This window comes from Ranitomeya imitator, chromosome 1, assembly GCF_032444005.1.
Source record: "Ranitomeya imitator isolate aRanImi1 chromosome 1, aRanImi1.pri, whole genome shotgun sequence".
Taxonomy (NCBI): domain Eukaryota; kingdom Metazoa; phylum Chordata; class Amphibia; order Anura; family Dendrobatidae; genus Ranitomeya; species Ranitomeya imitator.
This window is the reverse complement of record NC_091282.1, coordinates 226,106,207-226,129,177: the sequence shown is the minus strand read 5'-3', so window position 1 is coordinate 226,129,177 and position 22,971 is coordinate 226,106,207. Positions and strand designations below refer to the sequence as shown.

Genomic DNA, 22,971 nt, shown 5'->3' with positions numbered 1-22,971 from the left:
GCATGTAATACAGCACAGCCCCCATAATATGTAATACAGCCAACCCCCATAGAATGTAATGCAGCACAGCCCCTACAGAATGTAATGCAGCACAGCCCCCATAGAATGTAATACAGCACAGCCCCTACAGAATGTAATGCAGCACAGCCCCCATAGAATGTAATACAGCACAGCCCCCATAGAATGTAATACAGCACAGCCCCTATAGAATGTAATACAGCACAGCCCCCATAGAATGTAATAGAGCCAGCCCCCATAGAATGTAATACAGCACAGCCCCCATAGAATGTAATACAGCACAGCCCCCATAGAATGTAATACAGCACAGCCCCCCTAGAATGTAATGAAGCACAGCCCCCGTATAATGTAATGCAGCACAGCCCCCACAGAATGTAATACAGCACAGCCCCCATAGAATGTAATACAGCACAGCCCCCATATAATGTAATACAGCCAGCCCCCAAAAAATGTAATACAGCACAGCCCCCATAGAATGTAATACAGCACAGCCCCCATAGAATGTAATGCAGCACAACCCCCATAGAATATAATACAGCCAGCCCCCATAGAATGTAATACAGCACAGCCCCCATAAAATGTAATATAGCACAGCCCCCATAAAATGCAATGCAGCACAGCCCCTCTAGAATGTAATGCAGCACAGCCCCCATAGAATGTAATACAGCACAGCACCCACAGAATGTAATACAGCACAGCCCCCATAGAACGTAATGCAGCACAGCCCCCATAGAATGTAATGCAGCACAGCCTCAATAGAATGTAATACAGCACAGCCCCCATGGAATGTAATACAGCCAGCCCCCATAGAATGTAATACAGCACAGCCCCCCATAGAATGTAATGTAGCACAGCCCCCATAGAATGTAATACAGCACAGCCCCCATAGAATGTAATACAGCCAGCCCCCATAGAATGTAGTACAGCACAGCCCCCACAGAATGTAATTCAGCACAGCCCCCATAGAATGTAATACAGCACAGCCCCCATAGAATGTAATGCAGCACAGCCCCCATAGAATGTAATACAGCACAGCCCCCATATAATGTAATACAACCAGCCCCCATAGAATGTAATGCAGCACAGCCCCCACAGAATGTAATGCAGCACAGCCCCTATAGAATGTAATACAGCACAACCCCCATTGAATGTTATACAGCCAGCCCCCATAGAATGTAATACAGCACAGCCCCCATAGAATGTAATACAGCACAGCCCCATAGAATGTAATACACCACAGCCCCCATAGAATGTAATGCAGCACAGCCCCCATAAAATGTAATACAGCACAGCCCCCATAGAATGTAATTCAGCACAGCCCCCATAGAATGTAATGCAGCGCAGCCCCCATAGTATGTAATACAGCACAGCCCCCACAGAATGTAATACAGCACAGCCTCCATAGAATGTAATGCAGCACAGCCCCCATGGAATGTAATACAGCATAGCCCCCATGGAATGTAATACAGCACAGCCCCCATAGAATGTAATGCAGCACAGCCCCCATAGAATGTAATACAGCACAGCCCCCATAGAATGTAATACAGTACAGCCCCCACAGAATGTAATGCAGCACAGCCCCCATAGAATGTAATACAGCACAGCCCCCATAGAATGTAATGCAGCATAGCCCCCATAGCATGTAATACAGCACAGCCCCCATAATATGTAATACAGCCAACCCCCATAGAATGTAATGCAGCACAGCCCCTACAGAATGTAATGCAGCACAGCCCCCATAGAATGTAATACAGCACAGCCCCTACAGAATGTAATGCAGCACAGCCCCCATAGAATGTAATACAGCACAGCCCCCATAGAATGTAATGCAGCATAGCCCCCATAGCATGTAATACAGCACAGCCCCCATAATATGTAATACAGCCAACCCCCATAGAATGTAATGCCGCACAGCCCCTACAGAATGTAATGCAGCACAGCCCCCATAGAATGTAATACAGCACAGCCCCCATAGAATGTAATACAGCACAGTCCCCATAGAATGTAATACAGCACAGCCCCCCTAGAATGTAATGCAGCACAGCATCCGTATAATGTAATGCAGCACAGCCCCAATAGATGGTAATACAGCACAGCCCCTCTAGAATGTAATACAGCACAACCCCCATAGAATGTAATACAGCCAGCCCCCATAGAATGTAATACAGCACAGCCCCCATAGAATGTAATACAGCACAGCCCCCATAGAATGTAATACAGCACAGCCCCCATAGAATGTAATTCAGCACAGCCCCCATAGAATGTAATACAGCACAGCCCCCACAGAATGTAATGCAGCACATACCCCATACAATGTAATGCAGCACAGCCCCCATAGAATGTAATACAGCACAGCCCCCATAGAATGTAATACAGCACATACCCCATAGAATGTAATACAGCACAGCCCCCATAGAATGTAATGCAGCACAGCCCCTATAGAATGTAATACAGCACAGCCCCCATAGAATGTAATAGAGCCAGCCCCCATAGAATGTAATACAGCACAGCCCCCATAGAATGTAATACAGCACAGCCCCCATAGAATGTAATACAGCACAGCCCCCCTAGAATGTAATGCAGCACAGCCCCCGTATAATGTAATGCAGCACAGCCCCCACAGAATGTAATACAGCACAGCCCCTATAGAATGTAATACAGCACAACCCCCATAGAATGTAATACAGCACAGCCCTCATAGAATGTAATACAGCACAGCCCCCATAGAATGTAATGCAGCACAGCCCCCATAGAATGTAATACAGCACAGCCCCCATATAATGTAATACAGCCAGCCCCCATAGAATGTAATACAGCACAGCCCCCATAGAATGTAATACAGCACAGCCCCCATAGAATGTAATGCAGCACAACCCCCATAGAATATAATACAGCCAGCCCCCATAGAATGTAATACAGCACAGCCCCCATAAAATGTAATATAGCACAGCCCCCATAAAATGCAATGCAGCACAGCCCCCATAGAATGTAATACAGCACAGCCCCCACAGAATATAATACAGCACAGCCCCCATAGAACGTAATGCAGCACAGCCCCCATAGAATGTAATGCAGCACAGCCACAATAGAATGTAATACAGCACAGCCCCCATGGAATGTAATACAGCCAGCCCCCATAGAATGTAATACAGCACAGCCCCCCATAGAATGTAATGTAGCACAGCCCCCATAGAATGTAATACAGCACAGCCCCCATAGAATGTAATACAGCCAGCCCCCATAGAATGTAGTACAGCACAGCCCCCACAGAATGTAATGCAGCACAGCCCCCACAGAATGTAATGCAGCACAGCCCCTATAGAATGTAATACAGCACAACCCCCATTGAATGAAATACAGCCAGCCCCCATAGAATGTAATACAGCACAGCCCCCATAGAATGTAATACAGCACAGCCCCATAGAATGTAATACACCACAGCCCCCATAGAATGTAATGCAGCACAGCCCACATAGAATGTAATACAGCACAGCCCCCATAGAATGTAATTCAGCACAGCCCCCATAGAATGTAATGCAGCGCAGCCCCCATAGTATGTAATACAGCACAGCCCCCACAGAATGTAATACAGCACAGCCTCCATAGAATGTAATGCAGCACAGCCCCCATGGAATGTAATACAGCACAGCCCCCATGGAATGTAATACAGCACAGCCCCCATAGAATGTAATGCAGCACAGCCCCCATAGAATGTAATACAGCACAGCCCCCATAGAATGTAATACAGTACAGCCCCCACAGAATGTAATGCAGCACAGCCCCCATAGAATGTAATACAGCACAGCCCCCATAGAATGTAATACAGCACAGCCCCCATAGAATGTAATACAGCACAGCCCCCATAGAATGTAATACAGCACAGCCCCCCTAGAAAGTAATGCAGCACAGCATCCGTATAATGTAATGCAGCACAGCCCCAATAGATGGTAATACAGCACAGCCCCTCTAGAATGTAATACAGCACAACCCCCATAGAATGTAATACAGCCAGCCCCCATAGAATATAATACAGCACAGCCCCCATAGAATGTAATACAGCCAGCCCCCATAGAATGTAGTACAGCACAGCCCCCACAGAATGTAATTAAGCACAGCCCCCAGAGAATGTAATACAGCACAGCCCCCATAGAATGTAATGCAGCACAGCCCCCATAGAATGTAATACAGCACAGCCCCCATAGAATGTAATACAGCACAGCCCCCATAGAATGTAATTCAGCACAGCCCCCATAGAATGTCATACAGCACAGCCCCCACAGAATGTAATGCAGCACATACCCCATACAATGTAATGCAGCACAGCCCCCATAGAATGTAATACAGCACAGCCCCCATAGAATGTAATACAGCACATACCCCATAGAATGTAATACAGCACAGTCCCCATAGAATGTAATGCAGCACAGCCCCTATAGAATGTAATACAGCACAGCCCCCATAGAATGTAATAGAGCCAGCCCCCATAGAATGTAATACAGCACAGCCCCCATAGAATGTAATACAGCACAGCCCCCATAGAATGTAATACAGCACAGCCCCCCTAGAATGTAATGCAGCACAGCCCCCGTATAATGTAATGCAGCACAGCCCCCACAGAATGTAATACAGCACAGCCCCCATAGAATGTAATACAGCACAACCCCCATAGAATGTAATACAGCACAGCCCCCATAGAATGTAATACAGCACAGCCCCCATAGAATGTAATGCAGCACAGCCCCATTAGAATGTAATACAGCCAGCCCCCATAGAATGTAATACAGCACAGCCCCCATAGAATGTAATACAGCACAGCCCCCATATAATGTAATGCAGCACAACCCCCATAGAATATAATACAGCCAGCCCCCATAGAGTGTAATACAGCACAGCCCCCATAAAATGTAATATAGCACAGCCCCCATAAAATGCAATGCAGCACAGCCCCCATAGAATGTAATACAGCACAGCCCCCACAGAATGTAATACAGCACAGCCCCCATAGAACGTAATGCAGCACAGCCCCCATAGAATGTAATGCAGCACAGGCCCAATAGAATGTAATACAGCACAGCCCCCATGGAATGTAATACAGCCAGCCCCCATAGAATGTAATACGGCACAGCCCCCCATAGAATGTAATGTAGCACAGCCCCCATAGAATGTAATACAGCACAGCCCCCATAGAATGTAATACAGCCAGCCCCCATAGAATGTAGTACAGCACAGCCCCCACAGAATGTAATGCAGCACAGCCCCCACAGAATGTAATGCAGCACAGCCCCTATAGAATGTAATACAGCACAACCCCCATTGAATGTAATACAGCCAGCCCCCATAGAATGTAATACAGCACAGCCCCCATAGAATGTAATACAGCACAGCCCCATAGAATGTAATACACCACAGCCCCCATAGAATGTAATGCAGCACAGCCCACATAGAATGTAATACAGCACAGCCCCCATAGAATGTAATTCAGCACAGCCCCCATAGAATGTAATGCAGCGCAGCCCCCATAGTATGTAATACAGCACAGCCCCCACAGAATGTAATACAGCACAGCCTCCATAGAATGTAATGCAGCACAGCCCCCATGGAATGTAATACAGCACAGCCCCCATGGAATGTAATACAGCACAGCCCCCATAGAATGTAATGCAGCACAGCCCCCATAGAATGTAATACAGCACAGCCCCCATAGAATGTAATACAGTACAGCCCCCACAGAATGTAATGCAGCACAGCCCCCATAGAATGTAATACAGCACAGCCCCCATAGAATGTAATGCAGCATAGCCCCCATAGCATGTAATACAGCACAGCCCCCATAATATGTAATACAGCCAACCCCCATAGAATGTAATGCAGCACAGCCCCTACAGAATGTAATGCAGCACAGCCCCCATAGAATGTAATACAGCACAGCCCCTACAGAATGTGATGCAGCACAGCCCCCATAGAATGTAATGCAGCACAGCCCCCATAGAATGTAATGCAGCACAGCCCCCACAGAATTTAATACAGCACAGCCCCCATAGAATGTAATACAGCACAGCCCCCATAATATGTAATACAGCCAACCCCCATAGAATGTAATGCAGCACAGCCCCTACAGAATGTAATGCAGCACAGCCCCCATAGAATGTAATTCAGCACAGCCCCCATAGAATGTAATGCAGCACAGCCCCCATAGAATGTAATACAGCACAGCCCCCATAGAATGTATTACAGCACAGCCCCCATAGCATGTAATACAGCACAGCCCCCATAATATGTAATACAGCCAACCCCCATAGAATGTAATGCAGCACAGCCCCTACAGAATGTAATGCAGCACAGCCCCCATAGAATGTAATTCAGCACAGCCCCCATAGAATGTAATGCAGCACAGCCCCCATAGAATGTAATACAGCACAGCCCCCACAGAATTTAATACAACACAGCCCCCATAGAATGTAATGCAGCACAGCCCCCACGGAATGTAATACAGCACAGCCCCCATGGAATGTAATTCAGCACAGCCCCCATAGAATGTAATGCAGCACAGCCCCCATAGAATGTAATACAGCACAGCCGCCACAGAATGTAACCTTCAAAAAGAACCTGAAGACCTACCTCTTCCGACAAGCCTACAACCTGCAGTAACCACCGATTGACCAAACCGCTGCACTATCAGCTCTATCCTCACCTACTGTATCCTCACCCATCCCTTGTAGATTGTGAGCCTTTGCGGGCAGGGTCCTCTAGAATGTAATACAGCACAGCCCCTATTGAATGTAATGCATTACAGCCCCCATAGAATGTAATGCAGTGCAGCACAGCCCCCACAGAATGTAATACAGCACAGCCCCCATAGAATGTAATGCAGCACAGCCCCCATAGAATGTAATTCAGCACAGCCCCCATAGAATGTAATGCAGCACAGCCCCCATTGAATGTAATACAGCACAGCCCCCACAGAATGTAATACAGCACAGCCCCCATAGAATGTAATGCAGCACAGCCCCCACGGAATGTAATACAGCACAGCCCGCATGGAATGTAATTCAGCACAGCCCCCATAGAATGTAATGCAGCACAGCCCCCATAAAATGTAATACAGCACAGCCCCCACAGAATTTAATACAGCACAGCCCCCATAGAATGTAATACAGCACAGCCCCCACGGAATGTAATACAGCACAGCCCCAATGGAATGGAATACAGCACAGTCCCCATAGAATGTAATGCAGCACAGCCCCCACGGAATGTAATACAGCCCACATGGAATGTAATACAGCACAGCCCCCATAGAATGTAATACAGCACAGCCCCATAGAATGTCATACAGCACAGCCCCCATAGAATGTAATACAGCACAGCCCCCATAGAATGTAATGCAGCACAGCCCCCATAGCATGTAATACAGCACAGCCCCATAAAATGTAATACAGCCAGCCCCCATAGAATGTAATGCAGCACAGCCCCCATAGCATGTCATACAGCACAGCCCCATAAAATGTAATACAGCCAGCGCCCATAGAATGTAATGTAGCACAGCCCCCATAGAATGTAATGCAGCACAGCCCCATAGAATGTAATACAGCACAGCCCTCATAGAATGTAATGCAGCACAGCCCCCATAGAATGTAATGCAGCACAGCCCCCATAGAATGTAATGCAGCCCCCCAAATAGCCCCACAATCCAGTTATCACTCAGTGATATATTTAAGAAAAAAAAAACAACACTCACCTCTCCTCGTGCCCAGCACTGCTCCTGGCTCCAGTCTCAGCAGCTGCAGTCTGCCCGGTCACACAGCAGGTGCGCGATGATATGACATCATCGCGCACCCGCAGTGTCAGGGCCAGGCAGAGCGGGGAATGATGAGAGAGGGAGCATCAGCAGACGCTCTCTCCTCCATCATTGCATTCAACTGTACCGGCGTCATAGACGCCGGTACAGTTGAATGCAGAAGCGCTGGCGGGGGGATGAGTCGGCGGCGGCAGTGAGTCGGGGGGGGGGAGTAGGCGCTGGGGAGCAGACAGAGACTGCCACCGGCCCTTCTGGCATTTGCCAGAACAGCCCGATGGCCTGTCCGGCCCTGCCCCAGAGGCATAGCTAGGGTGTTGGTTCAGGGGCGCAAAACTTCTGAGTGGACCCCTGACCAGGTAACCTTGATTACAACTGGGTGACGCACCCTAAGGCTGTCGTCGCACTAGGAGTATTTGGTCAGTTTTTTACATCAATATTTGTAAGTCAAAACCAGGAGTGGGTGATAAATGCAGAAGTGGTGCATATGTTTCTATTATACCTTTCCTTTTTTTTGTTCCACTCCTGGTTTTGGCTTACAAATACTGATGTAAAATACTGACCAAATACTCCTAGTGTGACGGCGGCCTAATAGTGGAGGAAAACCTCAGCAGATGATCACACTGTTACTGAAAATAATCTCTATATAACGACCAACACTGATATTACCGCCATATGGTCAGTGGTAGATACCGGTCCGGCAGACCTTATAAGAGATTACAGTACAGTTACAGATGATGACTTACCGCTGACGTTCTTTCTGATGGAATCGTTCACTTTTCCCGTCTTTTCCATCTGGCCCTGACCGACATGACAACTTCTTCCAGCCATGACTCGGCTGCAGAGATTACAAGAAAGACACATTTCACTTCTCATATTCCAGCCCCATCACCATCTATTCCCAACCTGCACAAACTCCTCATCCTGCTGATACCCCAATACTGAGCCGCTGCTGCAGTATGTCTCCCTATTACTGCACCTGATGTGTGGCACTATGTGCCTTCTAAATTCTAAGACAACCCTCTAGAATATACCGTATATACTTGAGTATAAGCCGAGATTTTCAGCCCATTTTTTTAGGCTGAAAGTGCCCCTCTCGGCTTATATTCGGGTCATTGTCCCTGGGGGTCGGCGGGGGATGGTGAGTGGCGGCTGTGACATACTCACCTGCTCCTGGCGAGGACCCTGCATCTCCGATGGTCTCCAGGCACCGGCAGCTATTCCAGCTTTGAGCGGTCACGTGGTACCGCTCATTGCAGTAATGAATATGGACGTGACTCCACTCCCATAGAGCCACATATTCATTACTGTAATGAGCGGTACCAATGACCTTTCAAAGCTGGAAGCGCTGCCGTGCCCGGAGAGTCCATCAGAGAAGCTGCCAGAGACCGCGTCAGGAGCCTTTGAGTATAATGGGGAGGGGGAGCACAGAGATATTCACCTCTCCTCGTTCCACTGCCGGGCGCCATCATTCGTGTCATCTGTCTGTGACACTCAGGTCAGAGGGCGCGATGACGTGGTTAGTGCGCACCCTCTGCCTGAGTGTCAGTGCGGAGGACGGGGAAGACACAGTGGCGACCGGAGGTGGAACGGGGAAAGGTGACTATAGCAAGCGTTGGGGGCCTGAGTGACGAGAGGTGAGTATGTCTTTTTTTTTTTTATCACAGCAACAGAATATGGGGCATAATAGTCTATGGATCATCTTATGGGGCCATAATCAGCATTTGTGGAGCATTGTCATGATCCCAATGGCAGGGGATCACAAAAAGGACAAGCACAGATACAAACAAGCTCTAGGGCGATGGAACCTGAGCTGACCGCGACCCTGAACCTAACACACAAATAAAAGTAGCCGGGGAACGTACCTACGATGATCCTAGACGTCTCGCTCCAGCCGAAGATCTAACTTCCCCTATCAGAAGAAACACAGACCTCTCTTGCCTCCAGAGAAATACCCCACAGCAAATAGCAGCCCCCCACATATAATGACGGTGAAATGAGAGGAAAGCACATACGTAGTATGAAAACAGTTTCAGCAAAATGAGGCCCGCTAAAGCTAGATAGCAGAGGATACAAAAGTGAACTGCGCGGTCAGCGAAAAACCCTTCAAAAAACCATCCTGAAATTACTTGAACTCATGTGCCAACTCATGGTACATGAAAAGCAATTTCAGCCCACTAGAGCAACCAGCAGCAGAGAATCACATATCTGCAGGCTGGACAAAAAACCAAATTAAGCAAAACACAACACAGGAAAATCCAAACTTAGCTTGTCCAGAAGGTACTAGGAGCAGGGAGCAGAGGTAACAAGACACACTGGATACATTGATAACCGGCGAGGAAATGCCAGCAAAGCCAGGTTAAATAGGAAACTCCCATATGCTGATGGAACAGGTGGAACCCAGAAACCCAGGAAAGACAAGTCACCCAGTACCATCAGTAACCACCAGAGGGAGCCCAAAAACAGAACTCACAACAGTACCCCCCCCTTGAGGAGGGGTCACCGAACCCTCACGAGAACCACCAGGGCGACCAGGATGAGCCCTATGAAAAGCGCGAACCAAATCATCAGCATGAACATCCGAGGCAACCACCCAAGAATTATCCTCCTGACCATAACCCTTCCACTTGACCAAATACTGGAGTTTCCGTCTGGAAACACGAGAATCCAAGATCTTCTCCACAACATACTCCAATTCTCCCTCCACCAGCACTGGAGCAGGAGGCTCAAGAGAAGGAACAACAGGTACCTCATACTTCCGCAACAACGACCGATGAAACACATTATGAATAGCAAACGATGCCGGGAGATCCAAACGAAACGACACAGGGTTAAGAATTTCCAAGATCCTATAGGGACCGATGAACCGAGGCTTGAACTTAGGAGAAGAGACCTTCATAGGAACAAAACGAGAAGACAACCACACCAAGTCACCAACAAGAAGTCGAGGACCCACGCGGCGACGGCGATTAGCAAACTGCTGAGCCTTCTCCTGGGACAACTTCAAATTGTCCACCACATGACTCCAAATCCGATGCAACCTATCCACCACCATGTCCACTCCAGGACAATCAGAAGGTTCCACCTGACCAGAGGAAAAACGAGGATGAAACCCCGAATTACAAAAGAAAGGAGAAACCAAGGTAGCAGAACTAGCCCGATTATTAAGCGCAAACTCGGCCAGCGGCAAAAAGGTAACCCAGTCATCCTGATCAGCAGAAACAAAACACCTTAAATAAGTTTCCAAGGTCTGATTAGTTCGTTCAGTCTGGCCATTCGTCTGAGGATGGAATGCAGACGAAAAGGACAAATCAATGCCCATCTTAGCACAGAAAGTCCGCCAAAATCTAGACACAAACTGGGATCCCCTGTCAGAAACGATGTTCTCAGGAATCCCATGCAAACGAACCACATTCTGAAAAAACAGAGGGACCAACTCAGAGGAGGAAGGCAACTTAGGCAAGGGTACCAGATGAACCATTTTAGAAAAGCGATCACACACAACCCAGATGACGGACATTTTTTGAGAGACAGGGAGATCCGAAATAAAGTCCATGGAAATGTGCGTCCAAGGCCTCTTCGGGATAGGCAAAGGTGACAACAATCCACTGGCCCGAGAACAGCAAGGCTTAGCCCGAGCACAAACCTCACAAGACTGCACAAAAGAACGCACATCCCTCGACAAGGAAGGCCACCAAAAAGACCTGGCCACCAAGTCTCTAGTACCAAATATTCCAGGATGACCTGCCAACGCATAAGAATGGACCTCGGAGATGACTCTACTGGTCCAATTATCCGGAACAAACAGTCTCTCAGGCGGACAACGATCAGGTTTAGCCACCTGAAACTCCTGCAAAGCACGTCGCAAGTCTGGGGAGACAGCAGACAAAATCACCCCATCCCTAAGGATACCAGAGGGCTCAGAATTTCCAAGGGAGTCAGGCACAAAACTCCTAGAAAGAGCATCCGCCTTCACATTCTTTGAACCTGGCAGGTATGAAACCACAAAATTGAAACGAGAGAAAAACAGTGACCAACGAGCCTGTCTAGGATTCAGACGCCTGGCAGACTCAAGGTAAATCAAATTTTTGTGATCAGTCAAGACCACCACACGATGTCTAGCACCCTCTAGCCAATGACGCCACTCCTCAAATGCCCACTTCATGGCCAAAAGTTCCCGATTACCAACATCATAATTCCGCTCAGCCGGCGAAAACTTTCTAGAAAAAAATGCGCATGGCTTCATCACTGAGCCATCGGAGCTTCTCTGTGACAAAACCGCCCCCGCTCCAATCTCGGAAGCATCAACCTCAACCTGAAAAGGGAGCGAAACATCTGGCTGACGCAACACAGGAGCAGAAGAAAACCGGCGCTTAAGTTCCTGAAAGGCCTCCACAGCCGCAGGAGACCAATTAGCAACATCAGCACCCTTCTTAGTCAAATCCGTCAAAGGCTTAACAACACTAGAAAAATTAGTTATAAAACGACGATAGAAATTAGCAAAGCCCAAGAACTTCTGTAGACTCTTAAGAGATGTAGGCTGCGTCCAGTCACAAATAGCCTGAACCTTGACGGGATCCATCTCAATAGTAGAAGGGGAAAAAATATACCCCAAGAAAGAAATCTTCTGGACTCCAAAGAGACACTTTGAGCCTTTTACAAACAAGGAATTGGCCCGCAGGACCTGAAACACCTTCCTGACCTGCTGAACATGAGACTCCCAGTCATCAGAAAAAACCAAAATATCATCCAAATACACAATCATAAATTTATCCAGATATTCACGGAAAATATCGTGCATAAAGGACTGGAAGACTGAAGGAGCATTAGAAAGTCCAAAAGGCATTACCAAATACTCAAAATGGCCCTCAGGCGTATTAAATGCGGTTTTCCACTCATCACCTTGCTTTATTCGTATAAGATTATACGCACCCCGAAGATCAATCTTAGTGAACCATTTAGCCCCCTTAATGCGAGCAAACAAATCAGTCAACAATGGCAAAGGATACTGATATTTTACGGTAATCTTATTCAAAAGACGATAATCTATACAAGGCCTCAAGGAACCATCTTTCTTGGCCACGAAAAAAAAACCTGCTCCCAAAGGGGACAAAGATGGACGGATATGTCCCTTTTCCAAGGACTCCTTAACATAATCCCGCATAGCAGTATGCTCTGGCACTGACAGATTGAACAAATGACCTTTAGGAAATTTACTGCCCGGAATTAAATTTATAGCACAATCGCAATCCCTGTGAGGAGGAAGCGAACTGAGCTTAGGCTCCTCAAAAACATCCCGATAGTCAGACAAAAACACAGGAATCTCAGAAGGAGTAGATGAAGCGATAGAAATCGGAGGTGCATCATCATGAACCCCCTGACAACCCCAGCTTAACACAGACACTGATTTCCAGTCAAGGACTGGATTATGAGTTTGTAACCATGGCAGACCAAGTACTAGAACATCATGCAAATTATACAGTACCAGGAAGCGAATCACCTCCTGATGAACGGGAGTCATACGAATGGTCACTTGTGTCCAGTACTGAGGTTTATTCATAGCCAAAGGTGTAGAGTCAATTCCCTTCAAAGGAATAGGGACTTCCAGAGGCTCCAGACTAAACCCACAGCGATTGGCAAATGACCAATCCATAAGACTCAGGGCAGCGCCTGAATCCACATAGGCATCGACGGAAATGGATGATAATGAACAAATCAGAGTCACAGACAGAATGAACTTAGACTGTAAAGTACTAATGGCAACAGACTTATCAACCTTTTTTGTGCGTTTAGAGCATGCTGATATAACATGAGCTGAATCACCACAATAAAAGCACAACCCTTTTTTCCGCCTATACTTTTGCCGTTCACTTCTGGACTGAATTCTATCACATTGCATTATCTCAGGTGACGGTTCAGACGACACCGCCAAATGATGCACAGGTTTGCGCTCCCGTAAACGCCGATCAATCTGAACAGCCATAGTCATAGACTCATTCAGACCAGCAGGCGCAGGGAACCCCACCATAACATCTTTAATGGCCTCAGAAAGGCCATCTCTAAACTTTGCAGCCAGAGCGCACTCATTCCACTGAGTAAGTACCGACCACTTCCGAAATTTTTGACAATAAATTTCTGCTTCATCTTGCCCCTGAGAGAGGGCCAACAAAGCTTTTTCAGCCTGAATCTCTTGGTTAGGTTCCTCATAGAGCAAACCCAATGCCAGAAAAAACGCATCTGCATTAAGCAACGCAGGGTCCCCTGGTGCCAATGCAAATGCCCAATCCTGAGGGTCACCCCGCAGGAAAGATATAATTATCTTGACTTGCTGAGCAGGGTCTCCAGAGGAGCGAGATTTCAAAGAAAGAAACAACTTGCAATTGTTCCTAAAATTCAGAAAACGAGATCTATCTCCAGAAAAAAACTCTGGGACAGGAATTCTAGGTTCAGACATAGGAGCATGTACAACAAAATCCTGTATATTTTGAACCTTAGTGGCAAGATTATTCAGGCTGGAAGCCAAACTCTGGACGTCCATGATAAACAGCTGAGATCAGAGCCATTCAAAGATTAAGAGGAGGAGGAAATAGCCAGGCTGCAATAAGGCTAGGCAGCAAACTCTGAGGGGAAAAAAAAAAAAAAAAACTTCCTCAGACTACTTATCCTCCTACTTCAGCCAATACAATTAACACTTTGAGGGCCGGTTATACTGTCATGATCCCAATGGCAGGGGATCACAAAAAGGACAAGCACAGATACAAACAAGCTCTAGGGCGATGGAACCTGAGCTGACCGAGACCCTGAACCTAACACACAAATAAAAGTAGCCGGGGAACGTGCCTACGATGATCCTAGACGTCTCGCTCCAGCCGAAGATCTAACTTCCCCTATCAGAAGAAACACAGACCTCTCTTGCCTCCAGAGAAATACCCCACAGCAAATAGCAGCCCCCCACATATAATGACGGTGAAATGAGAGGAAAGCACATACGTAGTATGAAAACAGTTTCAGCAAAATGAGGCCCGCTAAAGCTAGATAGCAGAGGATACAAAAGTGAACTGCGCGGTCAGCGAAAAACCCTTCAAAAAACCATCCTGAAATTACTTGAACTCATGTGCCAACTCATGGTACATGAAAAGCAATTTCAGCCCACTAGAACAACCAGCAGCAGAGAATCACATATCTGCAGGCTGGACTAAAAACCAAATTAAGCAAAACACAACACAGGAAAATCCAAACCTAGCTTGTCCAGAAGGTACTAGGAGCAGGGAGCAGAGGTAACAAGACACACTGGATACATTGATATCCGGCGAGGAAATGCCAGCAAAGCCAGGTTAAATAGGAAACTCCCATATGCTGATGGAACAGGTGGAACCCAGAAACCCAGGAAAGACAAGTCACCCAGTACCATCAGTAACCACCAGAGGGAGCCCAAAAACAGAACTCACAACAGAGCATTATACGGGGCAAATATCTCTATGGAGCATCTTATGGGGCCATAATCAGCATTTGTGCAGCATTATATGGGGCAAATGTCTGTATGGAGCATCTTATGGGGCCATAATCAACATTTGTGCAGCATTGTATGGGGCAAATGTCTCTATGGAGCATCTTATGGGGCCATAATCAACATTTGTGCAGCATTATGTGGGGCATATTTTAATATGGAGCATCTTATGGGGCCCTTCATAAACTTTATGGAGCATTATATGGGGCGTATTTTGTATGGAGCATCTTATGGGGCCCATCATGAACTGTATGGAGCATTATATGGGGCTCCTGATTCAATATGGGTATTCAAAAACACTTAACCTACTGATGTCTCAATTAATTTGACTTTTATTGGTATCTACTTTTATTTTTGACATTTACCGGTAGCTGCTGCATTTTCCACCCTACACACACTCGAGTCATTAAGTTTTCCCAGTTTTTTGTGGCAAAATTAGGGGTCTCGGCTTATACTCGGGTCAGCTTATACTCAAGTATATGCGGTAGTAATGCTGGGTGCAAGTGCCCTAGAAAACAGTGCCCATATTTTGTCCCCTAATAATAATGCCCTGTGTGTGACCCTTTGATAGTCACAGTAACCTGAGTTCCCCTATAACAATGAGTGCCCACTTTACATTTAATAGTGTCCCGAGTCTCCCCCCCTGTATAGCTCCCCTATACACAGTATGATGCTCTCGTATACACAGTATAATGCCCCCTCACTGTATAGTACCACACAATATACTGTCCACTTAGCAGCCACCAAACTGATGGCTCCAACACTGTATGATGGCCCCGTCACTGTAATCTCCACACTTTATGATGGTCCCCTAGATCAGAGGTCCCCAACTCCAGTCCTCAAGGCCCACCAACAGGTCATGTTTTCAGGATTTCCTTAGTCTTGCCCAGGTAATAATTGCATCACGTGTGCAATGCAAAGGAAATCCTGAAAACATGACCTGTTGGTGGGCCTTGAGGACTGGAGTTGGGGACCTCTGCCCTAGATAGCCTCCATATACTATAATGCACCAGATAGTTCTCAATATAGTATAATGCACTCCCTATAGGCCTCAATATCGTATAATGCACTCCCCATAGGCCTCCATCTGTATATATAATTGCCTAAGGGTTTTTCCGTCTGTCTGTCTGTCTGTCTGTCTTTCTGTCTGTCTTTCTGTCTGTCTGTCTGTCCTGGAAATCCCGGCTCTCTGATTGGTCGAGGCCGCCAGGCCTCGACCAATCAGAGACCGGCACAGCATCGACGTAGAAATCCCGCGTCTCTGATTGGTCGAGGCCGCCAGGCCTCGACCAATCAGCGACGGGCACAGCGACGATGATGTCATAAAGGACGTAGAAATCCCGCGTCTCTGATTGGTCGAGGCCGCCAGGCCTCGACCAATCAGCAACGGGCACAGCGACGATGATGTCATAAAGGACGTAGACATCTCACGTTTCTGATTCAGCGACGGGCACAGTATCGACGTAGATGTCATAATGGTTGCCATGGCGACGATGATGTCATAAAGGTTGCCTCGACCAATCAGCGACGGGCACAGTCTGCCGCGAATTCTGGAATCATCATTGTGCATATACTACGGGGACATGCATATTCTAGAATACCCGATGCGTTAGGCAAAGCGACAATGATGTCATAAAGGACGTAGACATCCCGCGAAACTGATTGGTCGAGGCCGCCAGGCCTCGACCAATCAGCAACGGGCACAGCGACAATGATGTCATAATGGTTGCCATGGCAACGATGATGTCATAAAGGTTGCCTCGACCAATCAGCGACGGGCACAGTCTGCCGCGAATTCTGGAATCATCATTGTCCATATACTATGGGGACATGCATATTCTAGAATACCCGATGCGTTAGAATCGGGCCACAATCTAGTATAGTATAATGCACTCCCCATAGGCTGACTCTATATAGTGTAATGCACTCCCCATAGGCAGACTCTTTATATTAAAATGCACTCCCCATAGGCAGACTCTATATAGTATAATGCAGCCCCAAGTAGTCAGACTCTAATGTAATGCAGCACCTCCATAGGCAAACTGAAATATAATGCACCCCCTTAGGCAGACTGTAAAATAATGCACCCCCTTAGTGAGACTGTAATATAATGCACCCCCTTATGGAGACTGTAATATAATGCACCCCCTTAGGGAAACTGTAATATACAGCACCCCTCAGGCAGTCTGTAATATAATGCACCCCCTCAGGCAGTCTGTAATATAATACACCCCTTAGGCAGACTGTAATATAATGCACCCCCTCAGGCAGTCTGTAATATAATGCACCCCCTCAGGCAGTCTGTAATATAATACACCCCTTAGGCAGACTGTAATATAATGACCCCCTTAGGTAGACTGTAATATAATGCACCCCCTTAGGCAGGCTGTAATATAATGCACCCCTTTAGGTAGACTGTAATATAATGCACCCCCATAGGGAGACTGTAATATAATGCACCCCCTTAGGGAGACTGTAATACAATGTAGCCCCTTAGGTAGACTCTATAGTATAAGACCATATAATGAGAAGAAAAATGATGCAGCACTCACCCTTGCGCTTCTTCCAAGTGTGCTCTTTATTCAGCAAAACATACTATGCATAGTATGAACTGGCATACGCAGTGATCTGTGAGGGAGCGGGAGTGAGGAGAGACCGGTTTTGCTGAATAAAGAGCACACTTGGAAGAAGCGCAAGGGTGAGTGCTGCATCATTTTTCTTCTCATTATATGGTCTTGTACAAAACTCTGACGATTGCATAGCACCACCCGCAGCTCACAGCAAGGGAGACCTCATCTGTCCTTCTGAAACAGATCGTTTAAGCGAATCTCCAATTGCGCTATAGTGAAGCTCTGTGCCGATCATCTTTCTGTTTCTTGGTATAACGAAGACTCTATAGTATAATGCAGCCTCTTAGTTAGACTCTATAGTATAATGCACCCCCTTAGTTAGACTCAATAGTATAATGCAGCCCCTTAGGTAGACTCTATAGTATAATGCAGCCCCTTAGGTAGTTTCTATAGTATAATGCACCTCCTTAGGTAGACTCTATATAGTATAATGCAGCCACTTAGGTATACTCTATAGTATAATGCAGCCCCATAGGTAGACTCTATAGTATAATGCACTCTCATAGGTAGACTCTATAGTACAATGCACCCCCTTAGGTAGACTCTATAGTATAATGCAGCCTCTTAGGAAGACTCTATAGTATAATTCACCCCCTTATGTAGACTCAATAGTATATTGCAGCCCCTTAGGTAGACTCTATAGTATAATGCAGCCCCTTAGGAAGTTTCTATAGTATAATGCACCCCCTTAGGTAGACTCTATATAGTATAATGCAGCCCCTTAGGTATACTCTATAGTATAATGCAGCCCCATAGGTAGACCCTATAGTATAATGCAGCCCCTTAGGTAGACTCTATAGTATAATGAACCCCTTAGGTAGATTCTATAGTATAATGCAGCCTCTTAGGTAGACTCTATAGTATAATGTAGCCCCTTAGGTAGACTCTATAGTATAATGCACCCCCTTTGGTAGACTCGTTAGTATAATGCAGCCCCTTAGGTAGACCCTATAGTATAATGCACCCCCTTAGGTAGACCCTATAGTATAATGTACCCCCTTAGGTAGACTCTATAATATAACGCAGCCCCTTAGGTAGATAGTATGATGCACCTCCATAAAAAGAAAAATCCAATACTCACCTCTCTTTTTACTGGTTCCTGCGCTGCTCCGAGTGTCCGCAAACATGAGTGGCGTCAGACGCTGACAGGGAGATGATGGGAGAGAGAGCTGTATCGGCTAGATGCAGAAACAGCTGAATCTGCGATGATGGGCGGGGGCCCACTGCTGGCACTGGGTGCCCTGGGCGCCCCCCCCTCCCCCACCGCCCCCCCCCCCCGCCTGCTCAGGGGCTTCATAGCGGCCGGGCGCCAGAGCAGGGAGATCGATTCTCCCTGCTCTCCCGCAGAATGTAACTATGGCATGCTATGCACGCCAATGCAGTTACATTAGTGTAGCTCTTGGTGGGCCCCCCAGAGTGCGGGGCCCAGGGCGATAGCCCCCTCTGCCCCCCCGGGAGCTACGCTACTGAGTCTCCCACATGTCTTTTGGCAAACGAGCCTTAGGCTGCCATCACACTAGCAGTATTTGGTCAGTATTTTACATCAGTATTTGTAAGCCAAAACCAGAAGTGGAACAATTAGATGAAAAGTATAATAGAAACACGTTACCACTTCTGTATTCATCACCCACTCCTGGTTTTGGCTTACAGATACTGAGGTAAAATACTGACCAAATACTGCTAGTGTGACGGCAGCCTTACAATTTTTGTGTGTAAATAAAGGCTTTTTTCTGCCCACACTTCCATAAAGGCCATCTCTATGGAGTGCGAGGCTTATTGTGGGCATATGGACAGATACACCAGTCTCTGCTTAGGAACTCTGCAGCTTCTTCAGAGTTACCTTTGGTGTATGTGTTGCCTCTGATTAATGCCTTCCTTGCCCGGGTTGACAGTTTTGGTCAGCGGCCCTCTCTTGGCAGGTTTGTTGTGGTACCATGTGCTTTCCATTTGATGATAATGGATTTGATGGTGATCCGGGGGAGGATCAGAGATTGGGATATTTTTTATAACCCAACCCTGACTTGTACTTCTCCACAACTTTGTCCCTGACTTTTTTGGAGATCTCTTTGGTCTTCATGGTGTTGTTTGGTGCCACTTGCTTAATGGTGACACAGCATTCCTGTCTTTTGAAATAGTAGTGCATGTATGCTCCCTTATTGAATGGCATCCTATTAGTAAGAAATATCAGGATCAAATTCCCATCTACATTCAGCTTTAGCTGTCTTGATACTTTCAGATAAGGATGGGTTAATAGACTCACTAGTCTATTGACATATTGGGACTTTGTCCTTATCTTTGTTCTTAGTAGCTATGACATGAGGTAAAGAGTTAAGGTCACCCAGAAACTGTTCTGTCCAACAGAGCAGAATTATACACACTAGGCTAAAAGACGTGTCTTATTTAATGTCATGGGCAAATAAAAAGCTTTTCTTTTTTGTAAATAGTCAGGAAACAAACTTCATTCTCATATCCAAGGCCTAAAAGTTTCTGCTAAACAGCAGAAATGCTGAGGCTAGTGGGTAATGTCAGAGAATTTGTACGGGGGCAACAGCATTGTGGTCGTATTTAGTTTATTTGACCTCAATAGACGACAGAGTGACTAGACTTCCAACTACAAGAGCAAGGTGCACTGGCTATCTTGTTACCGAAATGTGATTTTTAATTCACACATAGACTCTGTTAATTTAGTGACATTTTAGACTTCCTTCGTTAACATTTTTTCTTTTCTTTTTTTGTGTACATGCATTTTCTTGTGTATTTTTTTTTTATAATTTTTTTTCAAATACAGATTTACTAATCCTATCTGATGATTAGACAGTATTGGGACATTTTTAATAAGACCAGCATTTTATAAGATAATCTCAGTATAGAAAAGACTGGAATAAAATGTATAAGTTTACAAAAGAAGCACTCCCATTAAATTTTTTATCCTCTTAACATATTGCAGTCATCATATTATAGATTTTCCATGAATAGAAAAGATGAGAAGATTAGTGATGAGCGAGCACTAAAATGCTCTGGTGCTCGTTGCTCGGGTCGAGCAGATTGGAATACTCAGGTACTCGGCCAGAACAACGAGCCAAATGTAAGTCTATGGGAGACCAGAGTATTTTTACCGCAATCCCCCTGGGGGTCCTTTAAAGGTCTAAAAACGTCTGAAAATGATGGAAACACTGCTCAAATGACACAGGAACATCATGGGGATCGCCTCTGGAAGCATTCCTGACACCTAGGTCACAGCTTTAATCAATTTTTTCCGAGATTCATGCCATTTTTCCCGGTGCAACAAAGAACACATTAAAACGAAACCAAAACGGATTTTGCTGGGAAATATGTCAAGGCACATCCTTTGCAGGTTAATGACTTGCCTATAAGGCCAAATATTTAACCCCAGACCGAAAAGTTCTTCCCCGACTTAGGCTTAGTTCAGATGCAGCATTTTTTAAGTGTTTTTTAACTTTAACATTGCTTTCAACCACTACAAATGCATTGGGAAATGTCATTGTAACATTTAACACCCCTAGCTGGCCATGTGGTGTGTGACACATAAGCAGACCAATTTTGTTTCATTTATGAAGGAAGGATTCTTCACAGAGCCTATTATTACTGGTGCATCAGGCGGCATTAATCTTCTTAAAGGGACATTATTAAACAGTGGGTCTCCTAAACTATTGTAGCCTATGATGTGAGTGGATGGGCTGCCAAGAATTACGACGCACCACAATACCCCCGTCATAAGATGTCCAGGAGGGCCTCCTGAAAAAATGTTGCATTGAATTCAAGGCCTGCCCTGCTACCAAATCATATGCACCCCAATAAATCTTTGAACCCACATACTGGATGGTCCCATGAAAATCCACTTCACAATATGCATTTTGTACTCCTGTACTCCTTTGTTTTACATATTGGCAGCAAGGCCAGCCCTGCTGCATAGTCAGTCATATGCACCCCATTAGGTCTTGGTACCCACATACTGGATGGGCCCATGAAAATCCACTTCACATTATGCATTTTGTACTCCCGTATTCCTTTGTTTTACACATGGGCAGCAAAGCCAGCCCTGCTGCATAGTCAGTTATATACACCCCATTAGGCCTTGGAACCCACATACTGGATGGGCCCAGGAAAATCCACTTCACAATATGCATTTTGTACTCCCTGTGATGGTGTGATATGCTATGTGGGTATCATTTTTGTGTATATTTCTGTTGCTGCCATCTGATATCAGCCCCACAGCACTGTATTGTTTGCTAATATGCTAATGACATGTTGACCTAGCTTGTTGAAACAATGAGCCCCTAAGACCTTCCCCCTCCTGACCTGTGAATGAGGAGGTGAGACACAGATCAGTCCTGTGTGGAATGATGATGTGTTCACAGCATCTCAGAGAGAAAGAAGAGTATATGGACTATGCTATCCTCTGTCTGCTGGATTGTTGGACTTTTACCCTGTTACTGAACTGCATTCGTGTTCTGGACTATTTTATCCTTGGTGTGGTGGATTGGATATGGACCTTTCGTATTTTTGCCTAAATAAAGGTCTTGGGATTGTTCACTCTTCTTCTGCTCTGTTGATTGTGTGGTACCGGAGAAGGACCCCGTGACAACTGGTGGCAAGCAGTGGGATCAACAGAGTGTAACCAAATGGAGAACCACACACAGAGTGAGTACAGAAATTGGACTGTATCCAGTTTACAGGAGAGAGCCTTAATTGACCTACTGTTGAGTGCCAGCCCGGCCACCTCCTCCCATATGTCTGAAGGACGAGCACTGGAGACGAGGACCCCCACCCCAAAAAGCCAGTGGGTGGTGTGGTACGAAGAAGAGATGGGGGTTCTGGGCCCAGCCGTCTCTCAGGAGTACAAGGAGGAAGGCTGCCCGTCGGGCACAGTGGAGACAAGAAGCAATGGAACTTGAAAGAGGGAGTAACGCAATGTGGAATGTAAACCCAACTATCCGGGAGCTTGTACGGATCACCCGGACAGAGTTTAAACCATTTGATGAGGCTTCCGGAGATGTGGAGGG

At 46.3% G+C, this 22,971-nt stretch overlaps 1 long non-coding RNA gene across 1 annotated transcript in view; it reads right to left on the bottom strand.

Moving 5' to 3' along the window:
* The window catches only part of LOC138666162 (uncharacterized), an 87,238-nt gene extending 69,294 nt beyond the window's left edge, over positions 1 to 17,944 (bottom strand). Inside the window, exon 1 of the long non-coding RNA XR_011318568.1 lies at positions 17,870 to 17,944. This is a non-coding gene — a long non-coding RNA (uncharacterized lncRNA). The remainder of the gene's footprint in view (positions 1 to 17,869) is intronic.
* Positions 17,945 to 22,971: the final 5,027 nt, after the last annotated feature.